At 44.1% G+C, this 7,640-nt stretch overlaps 1 long non-coding RNA gene across 1 annotated transcript in view; it reads right to left on the bottom strand.

Moving 5' to 3' along the window:
• Window positions 1-5,850: 5,850 nt before the first annotated feature.
• LOC111816661 overlaps window positions 5,851-7,640 on the bottom strand; it is a 6,224-nt gene continuing 4,434 nt past the window's right edge. Inside the window, exon 3 of the long non-coding RNA XR_002821010.1 lies at window positions 5,851-6,011. This is a non-coding gene — a long non-coding RNA (uncharacterized LOC111816661). The remainder of the gene's footprint in view (window positions 6,012-7,640) is intronic.

Consider the following 7,640-nt stretch of genomic DNA (forward strand, 5'->3'; position numbering starts at 1 on the left):
AAAAAAAAAAAAAAAAAAAAAAAAACACTCCTAGCCCCAAGCCAAGCCAAGCACAGGTACTATGTAACTATCTGCTCAGTGGATTATTTAACCCAGCCTGTGGAATGGCCCTTCTAGTCCTGGCCTCTGTGATGGTAGGTGTTGATGAAGAAGGTATGGCTAGGAAAGCTTGTGAGAAACCCAAATACCCTTCTCAGGGACACAGCCCATCAGGGTTTAAAAAGTTCTTTCTCAGCAGGGAAGATAGTTTGGCAGTCTGTATGTGTCTGCCTGGCAAGTACAAGGATCCAGGTTTGATCCCTGGTGTCACATGCTATGCTGGCCCCTTGGTGAGCCAACCACCAAAACCAGGGGCAGTAATGCATGCCTGTTATCCCAGCACTGGAGAGGCTGAGACAGGAGGATTGCTACAAGTCCAAGCTGCATAGCAAGATCCTATACCGAAAAAAAAAAAAGAAGAAGAAGGAAAGAAAAGTTCTTCCACATCTATAAAAACAAACAAAAGCAACTGTTTCAACTTGTTCTGTGGTAGTTTGAGCTCCATACCTTTTCCTATGTGTTGGTGTTGAGCTCCGTGCTACAGGCTGGCTATGCGTTTCTCACTTCTTTGTCCCAGCCCTCTACTTCATAAGTACCATTTAATAGGTGCACACACAGAGACTGAGCGCCTCTTGGCCACACAGCAAGAAAGGCTGGTCTGCACAAATAAGCTGCATAACCACGAGGCAGGCAGCAGGCAGGAACTGTTGTCTTCACTGCAGGGTCTGAGAGACTGAGGAAAAAAAGAGATGAACTGTCCAAACCCAAGGTCATGTCAGAATAACAGCAAGTTTGTCACTTTTATGGGTGAAATAGTGTTCACAATCAATTTACTAAATCTTCAAAACTTGTATATGGTCACCGTGCCAGTTTTCAGATGGAGAAACAGCAGCATGGAGAGGTTTAATTCCCCACCAAGGTTGCACAGTGGGCAGTGCTGGGGACAGAATTCACACAAGGCCGTCTGGTCCCGTGGTGTTAAAGGTTTGCCTATACTGTACCATTTGTTGGAGTAACAAGCCCAGACCAAGTACTATAAAAGGGAAGGAGTCTGTGCCCTGTGCCCTGGGAGCAGGTAGAGAATGAAAGTACATTAAGAGAGGGTGGATATGGTCGTGCACACCTGTCATCCCAGAGGTCTGTGAGGCTGAGGTATGAGTATACAAGTTGAAGGCCAGCCTGGGCAACTTGGCGATTCCATGAGATCCTGCCTCAAAATCAAACTTTTTTTTTTTTAAGTGCTGGAAATTTAGCTCAGTACAAAAACCCTGGTTTCAGTTCCTAGTACACACACACACATACACACACACACACACACACACAAACGCACGCACGCATGCACGCATGCGCATGCACACGTACACGCCACGTTAAGAGCCCTTGGCCACAGCTGGGACATTCCACCTTAAAGGGAGGATAGTGTTATGGAAAAAATGATAAAGCTCTGGAAAGATGAATATCTCCCCAGAGGGCCCCAAGTCTCCACAGAGTCCCCCCCTCTTGCTGTGAGGGAGGGTCACAAACTGCTGGCCTGATCTGATGAGATGAAGGCCACCTGGCCCCTGAGATTCCCCAGCCAGGCTGCACAGGATACTGAGGATCACTGTCCTTGATGAAAAGCTTTGATCTCTTAGCCAGGAGCTCAAAGCTTCTGCCTGAGACCCCCAGGAGTCAGCTTCAGGCTGGACTTCGTCCTCAGGTGGCAGAAAATATGTCTCTCACAGGACCCGGCTCACACCTTCCTTCATTCTGTAAACAGCAACAGTAGTGTGTGCTTTGAAGGAAGGTACAGGGCACAGGGGTCACAGCTGGCAGATACGGGGACGTCCAAGCCCCTGCCAGAAGGGAATGGAGGGGAAGAAGAGGACTAAGAAACTCTCCTACAGCTGCTTTAGAGAGATTAAGATTCTCTCAGCTCTCTCTTAAGCATGTGACCTCAGACAAATCAAAATACACAGTGGAGAGATGAAGATAGAATTCTTCATGTGATTGTCTTTGTCTCAAGAATATTTGAAGACTTTAGTTCAACAGCTTGAAAAAATACACAAGTTCGGTTTCAATTCAAGCACTGTTCCCTTCTTCAGTTCAGGGTTCAGTTAAAAATAATACTAATGACAGGGTGGGAGCTCTGAGTTCAGCAGTGTGTGCAATTTTCTCCAGTTCCATCTGGTTCAGGTTCAAGACTAGGGTGTGTGTGTGTGTGTGTGTGTGTGTGTGTGTGTGTGTGTGTGTGTTTATGTTCCCATGCTTCATGAATATGACAAGATGTTGGTGGAAAAAAACAGGCTTTGGAACTTGAAAAAAACCACATTCGATCCCATCTCAGGCATTTGGTCTCTGTGGGACCTGGGACGTCCTTTAGCTTCCTTTCACCTTGAAATTAGAGGTGATATTTCCCATTGGATTAAATGTCTTTGAATATTTGGTGATGTCCTGTGTATATAAGGGCATGGGGTAATTTTTAGGAATGTGCTATAATATTTAGGAATATGCCATCTAAATAGCATAATTTTCTAGGCCTCAACTTTCTCATCTGCAAAGTGGGAATATTAATAACTCTACTCTCTCTCTCTACATATTAGTGTATGAATTCAAATTGTTGTTTACTAGCATGATAGTACACAACATGTATTCTATAAATTATACTTATTCATGCATTTCTATGCATTATGTTATTCTTTTTCCTACATACATACTTTCTGAAACATAACATTGCTTGTGGTTAAGCTTCACTCAATATACTCTGCATATTCTTCAACCATTTTTTTCATATTCAATAGCATGAGACTCATTTTTATTGCTATTTGTATCCGTGTTTTATTTTTATCACTGTATAGTATTCCATTGTGTGAACAAAAAGATTTATCTTTTTTCCTGTTAGTTTTTTTGCTATTATAAACAGTGCTGATGTGCACATTACACGGGCCTCTTTGAGCACACATGGAAGTTTCTCCATTTATTCACTCTGTCATCTAATGAATTTCAGTTTGCCCTGGGCTAACTATCCTTAGGGCCCAAACATGGCTTCCCAGTTTCAGGCATCAAATGCAGACATGACAAGGGCTGGTGGAAGCAAGAAGGTCACTTCTTTCGGAGCTTCTCCCTTTCATCTCCAAAGATTCTCTCTGAGTTCTCCATCAGTCTTCACTTCTTTTCTCATTGGTCAGAACTGGATCACATGATCACCTTCAAGCCAGTCATTGGCTTAGGTTAATCAGGATTAGTGTCTGATGCTCCAACATGGCTGTACCAGGAAGAAAAGCTATCTGAGAAAAAAAAAAAAAAAGAGGAAATGGTGGGGATTATGTGTCGGATAGATCACTGTCCTAGTTACTACACTATATAACAACCCCAAAGCTCAGTGACATAAAAATAATCATTTCCTTATAGATTTATGTGAGTCAGGAAATTGAGCATAAACAAACAAATAAATAAAGGCCAGCTTGTCTGAGGTCTCAGCTAAGAATCTAGGCTGAGGCGACGGATAGCAGGGCCAGCAGTCATCTGAAGGTGCCCTCACCATCTGGAGGTGGATGCAGGCGGTGAGCTGGATCTCTTCCACACGTGGACCCCTCCCCCCATGGCCTGGGGTATTTGCTCCCCTTGCTGCTGTAACAAATTACCAAAACCTTTGTGGCTTAAAAGAACTGAAATGTGTTATTTTGTAGTTCTCTAGTATGGCAGTCCGGGACCTCTTCAGGCTAATTTCAGTGTGTCAGCAAGTCTGCATTCCTTTCCAAAGGCTCCAGGAGAGAGAGAATCTGTCTCCCTGTCTTTTCCAGTTTGCAAGTGTCAACTGCTGTCCTTGACTCGAAGCTCCTCCCTAGTCCATACCTGACTACCATCTCTAAGGTCCTCCACTTCTGCCTCTCTCTTGCACCTTGTGACTGCATTGGACCTTCTCGGACAATCCAGAATCATCTTCCTACTGCAGTTAGCTGACTAGCAGCCTTGCTCCCATATGCAACCTCCATAACATAACACCTTCACAGGCTCCATAATCCATCCAAACCATCCAAGGACTAGGGAGCTGTCTGCCTGCCATAGTGGGATAAAAAAGAGGATGTAGAACATCTGAAATAAACTTATGTGATGTTCTGGTATTGAGGGGAAAAAGGGTGTGGGAAGGCAGAAGCTGGCTTCTCATTCTTGCCCTCGCCACCATCTTATTCTTACGAGTACATAGAGAAGGACCTAAATGGAAGGGTCTCCCCACACTACAATGTCAGCATGCAAGGACACAGCTCCCAGAGTCTGATCTTGCTTTCCTTCTGCTTGCCAGCTCATGCTTTTCTCTGAGTGCACCACCTTCTTCAAATCTCCAACACATAAATCTCCACCTATGTGACAGGAAACCCTACAGCTTGGTCACAGATGTAGGACTTGTGTCAGAACTGTCACCCTCATGCAGCTACCGGAGCTTCAGTTCTGGGGGTAGTTAAGACTCCTGGCACCCTAGCAGGGCAGTGAAGGGCACCCTTGGCTCCCAGCTCTTCCAGGTTTCCAGGCCAGTCTGGAGCGTGTGTAGCTGCTCCAAGTCCAGTCCTCTTCATGACTTGCCCCCTCTCTGAAGCTGACAGACACTCAGAAACAACTGCTGAATCTTGTACATGTATGCGCACGCGTACACACACACACACACACACACACACACACACACACACACACAATTTATTCTGAAGCCAAAACCAGAAGTCACTAACTAACTCAGTGTTCACAGAATTAGACAGGTGATAAACATCAGTGAAGCATCTTGGGAGACTGGCTGAGGGGTGTTAGGGAGCATCAGAGTTTATGGCAAACTGAAGCACCTGCCCATCCCAAAGGGAGGCAAGAGCTACGCTGCCTGTCACTGATGTCAAGAAGTGAAACCTGTACTGCCACAAAGTTCATTCAGTTTTCCTTTTAAAAAATGGTAAGCAGATTTTTATATGAATTATTTCTTTTTTTTTTCTTTTTTTATTGGCAGAACCAGGGATTGAACTCGGGCCCTTGCCAGGCAAGCACTTATTCTACCGAGCTATCTCCCCAGCCCCTAATATTTATTTTTCTTTCTTTCCTTTCTTTTCTTTTTCTTTTCTTTCTTTTTTTTTTTTTAAAGAGGGTCTTGCTGGCCTTGAACTCACTATATAGCCAAGGCTGGCCTTGAACTTGCGTCAATCCTCCTGCCTCAGCCTTCCATATGTTGGGATTACAGGCAGAACACCATACATGGCTCAGTTCTTAAATAATTCCTCCTATAGGCCACACCAGCAGTAGGGATAGAAGCCAGGGCCTTCACACTGAGCTACATCTCTAGTCTGTTTTCATGTTTTATTCTGAGGCAAGATCTCACAAAGTTATCCAAACATGATTTGAATTTGTGATCTCCTGCCTCGACCTCCCAAAGTGCTGGAATTACAGGCATGCACCACTGCGCCTGAGTACTAATTCCAATTTTTAAAAACTCACCAGCCACCATCAAAACATGTCCAAATTCTGACCAGAGGTTGACATTTTATAACTTCTGGTCCAAACCCAAATAGTGATAGAGAAACGCATTCTCCGTCACCCCCAGCAGCAAGGCTGCCCCTTGCACCACATAGTTAGAACATAATTATAAAGAACAGCTTGTTCCTTTCCTCAGCTCTTCCCTGGCTCTCCTTCTCGAAGAGTGCTCTTCCAGACATTCGGGACACCAAGGATGCCAATGCCAGGTAACATATTTTTTACACTGAACTCTGACTTGTGGTAACAATATATTTCCATTATACTAGTAAGGCAGAACAGAGAATATATGATAAAAGAATATATACAGTGGACTTATCATGTGAAGCTGCAGAATCCTTATAAGATCATTCTCTATCAAGATGCCTAGAGGTGGGCAATTTAGGGTTGATTCATTATCTCTCCCATGTCAGGACACTGGGTCTGCATTTCCAGAATGTTCCAGGCATTTCCCTCATGGCTGGAATGACGACCACATTCTTAGACTATATCCCAAGCAAGAAGAAAAGGGGGAAGTCAGACAGTATTTATCAAGGTGGAAATCATTTGCCAATAAATTTTCCTTCATTAGCTACAAGGGACACTGAAAAAGCAGCGGGGTAGAAAAAAAGGAGCGAGATTGCCACACCTTCCGTGGGCCAGTCATGATTCATCCCTCAGGGCCTCAAACAAGATGCTGCTGTGAGCAGCACCAGGTAAGTGGGGGTCAGCGGATGGGCAACCACAGTGTCTACTGAAGACCCACACAGCCCCAGTCCAGCTCCACTCCCAGGCCACACCTGCCCCAAGCAACATGGGGTTTATTCTTCTGGAGTTCTCAGCCACCTCCCTGTATAATGTGGCAGATGTTTTGTCTTTTTCTTTTCTTTTCTTTCCTACTAAATTATCAGAACTACAATTTTGTTGTTCTATAGAGAATCAAGAATAAATCCTGATCACTTTAAGACAGAGACTGATTTAAAAGAGAAACTCACAAGCCAACTCTGGCCAAAGTGTGAAGGAAAATTGGCTGGAGGTTTCTAGAAAAGCTTCTTTGCTCTTAAAAAAAAGGTTGAAAATAAAAAATGAAAAGCTGCAGCTGGAAGACAGTCCCTTTGCTTCAACTGGTGACTGGAATGTGTAAATGTGGTGCCTGGAGCTACAGCCACCATCTTGTAGTTACGATGAGACTTAGCCACAGGATGGCAGATCAAGGAAAGGAAGTAGCTGAGCCTTGGATAAGGAGGTCAAGCCACTGAACTAACCAACCCCAGGCCACCCTGCCTCTGGACTTATTGTTATGTAAAATGATTATGTCTGGAGCTTAAGCAGGTTATCTTATAGTTTTCTGTATCAAAGTCAAAAATTGCCCATCTGATGGTTGTTTGTTTTTTTCACGAAAGTGTAGTTATAGTCATATCCATCAGAAATGAATTCATTTGCAAGGAATGAAACCCAAAATAGCAGTGATAGGAACAGGATGGAAGTATGTTTCTTGGTCATGTACAAGTGCAGAGGCAGGCAGTCCAGAGCTGGCATGACAGTCTGTGGCGCTGGGTCCCCTGCTCCTTCAACACTGTGTTCCACAGCCTTCAGTACAATGGGTTCAGGCCGCAGCCCTCACGGCCACATTTCAGCCAGTAGGAAGTGGGAAGGAGCAAAAAAGGTGCAGCCTTTCTGAAAGCCCACATTCCACCTCTGCTTGCATCTCACTGGCTTTCGGAGTCCAGGAAATGTGCTTTATTCTAAACAGCCATGTACCAGCTCAAAACAGACATGGGGTGAGCAGCACACAATCTCTGTACAATGCCCTGCATACTAGCCATAATGTGTTTTTTTTTTCTTTGTTTGGATTTTTTTGTTCAGTGTATCCTACCTTCCTATTCTTACCAGTACTTATAAATTTACCATTTTTTTATGTTTAAGTATTTATTTCATCATATTATTTTGAGAGTTATTTTGTTCTTTTTGTCTAGCTACTTAAGATAGATACAAGGCCAAACATGGTGGTGCACACCTGTAATTCCAGCACTTAAGAGGAATATTGCAGAGTGTTCCAGGCCCAGCTGGGCACAAAGTGAGTTCAAGGTCAGCCTGAATTGCATAGCAAATCCCTGTCTCAAAAAGACAAAAAA

Source organism: Octodon degus, unplaced genomic scaffold (genome assembly GCF_000260255.1).
Source record: "Octodon degus isolate 3935 unplaced genomic scaffold, OctDeg1.0 scaffold00037, whole genome shotgun sequence".
Classification (NCBI taxonomy): Eukaryota; Metazoa; Chordata; class Mammalia; order Rodentia; family Octodontidae; genus Octodon; species Octodon degus.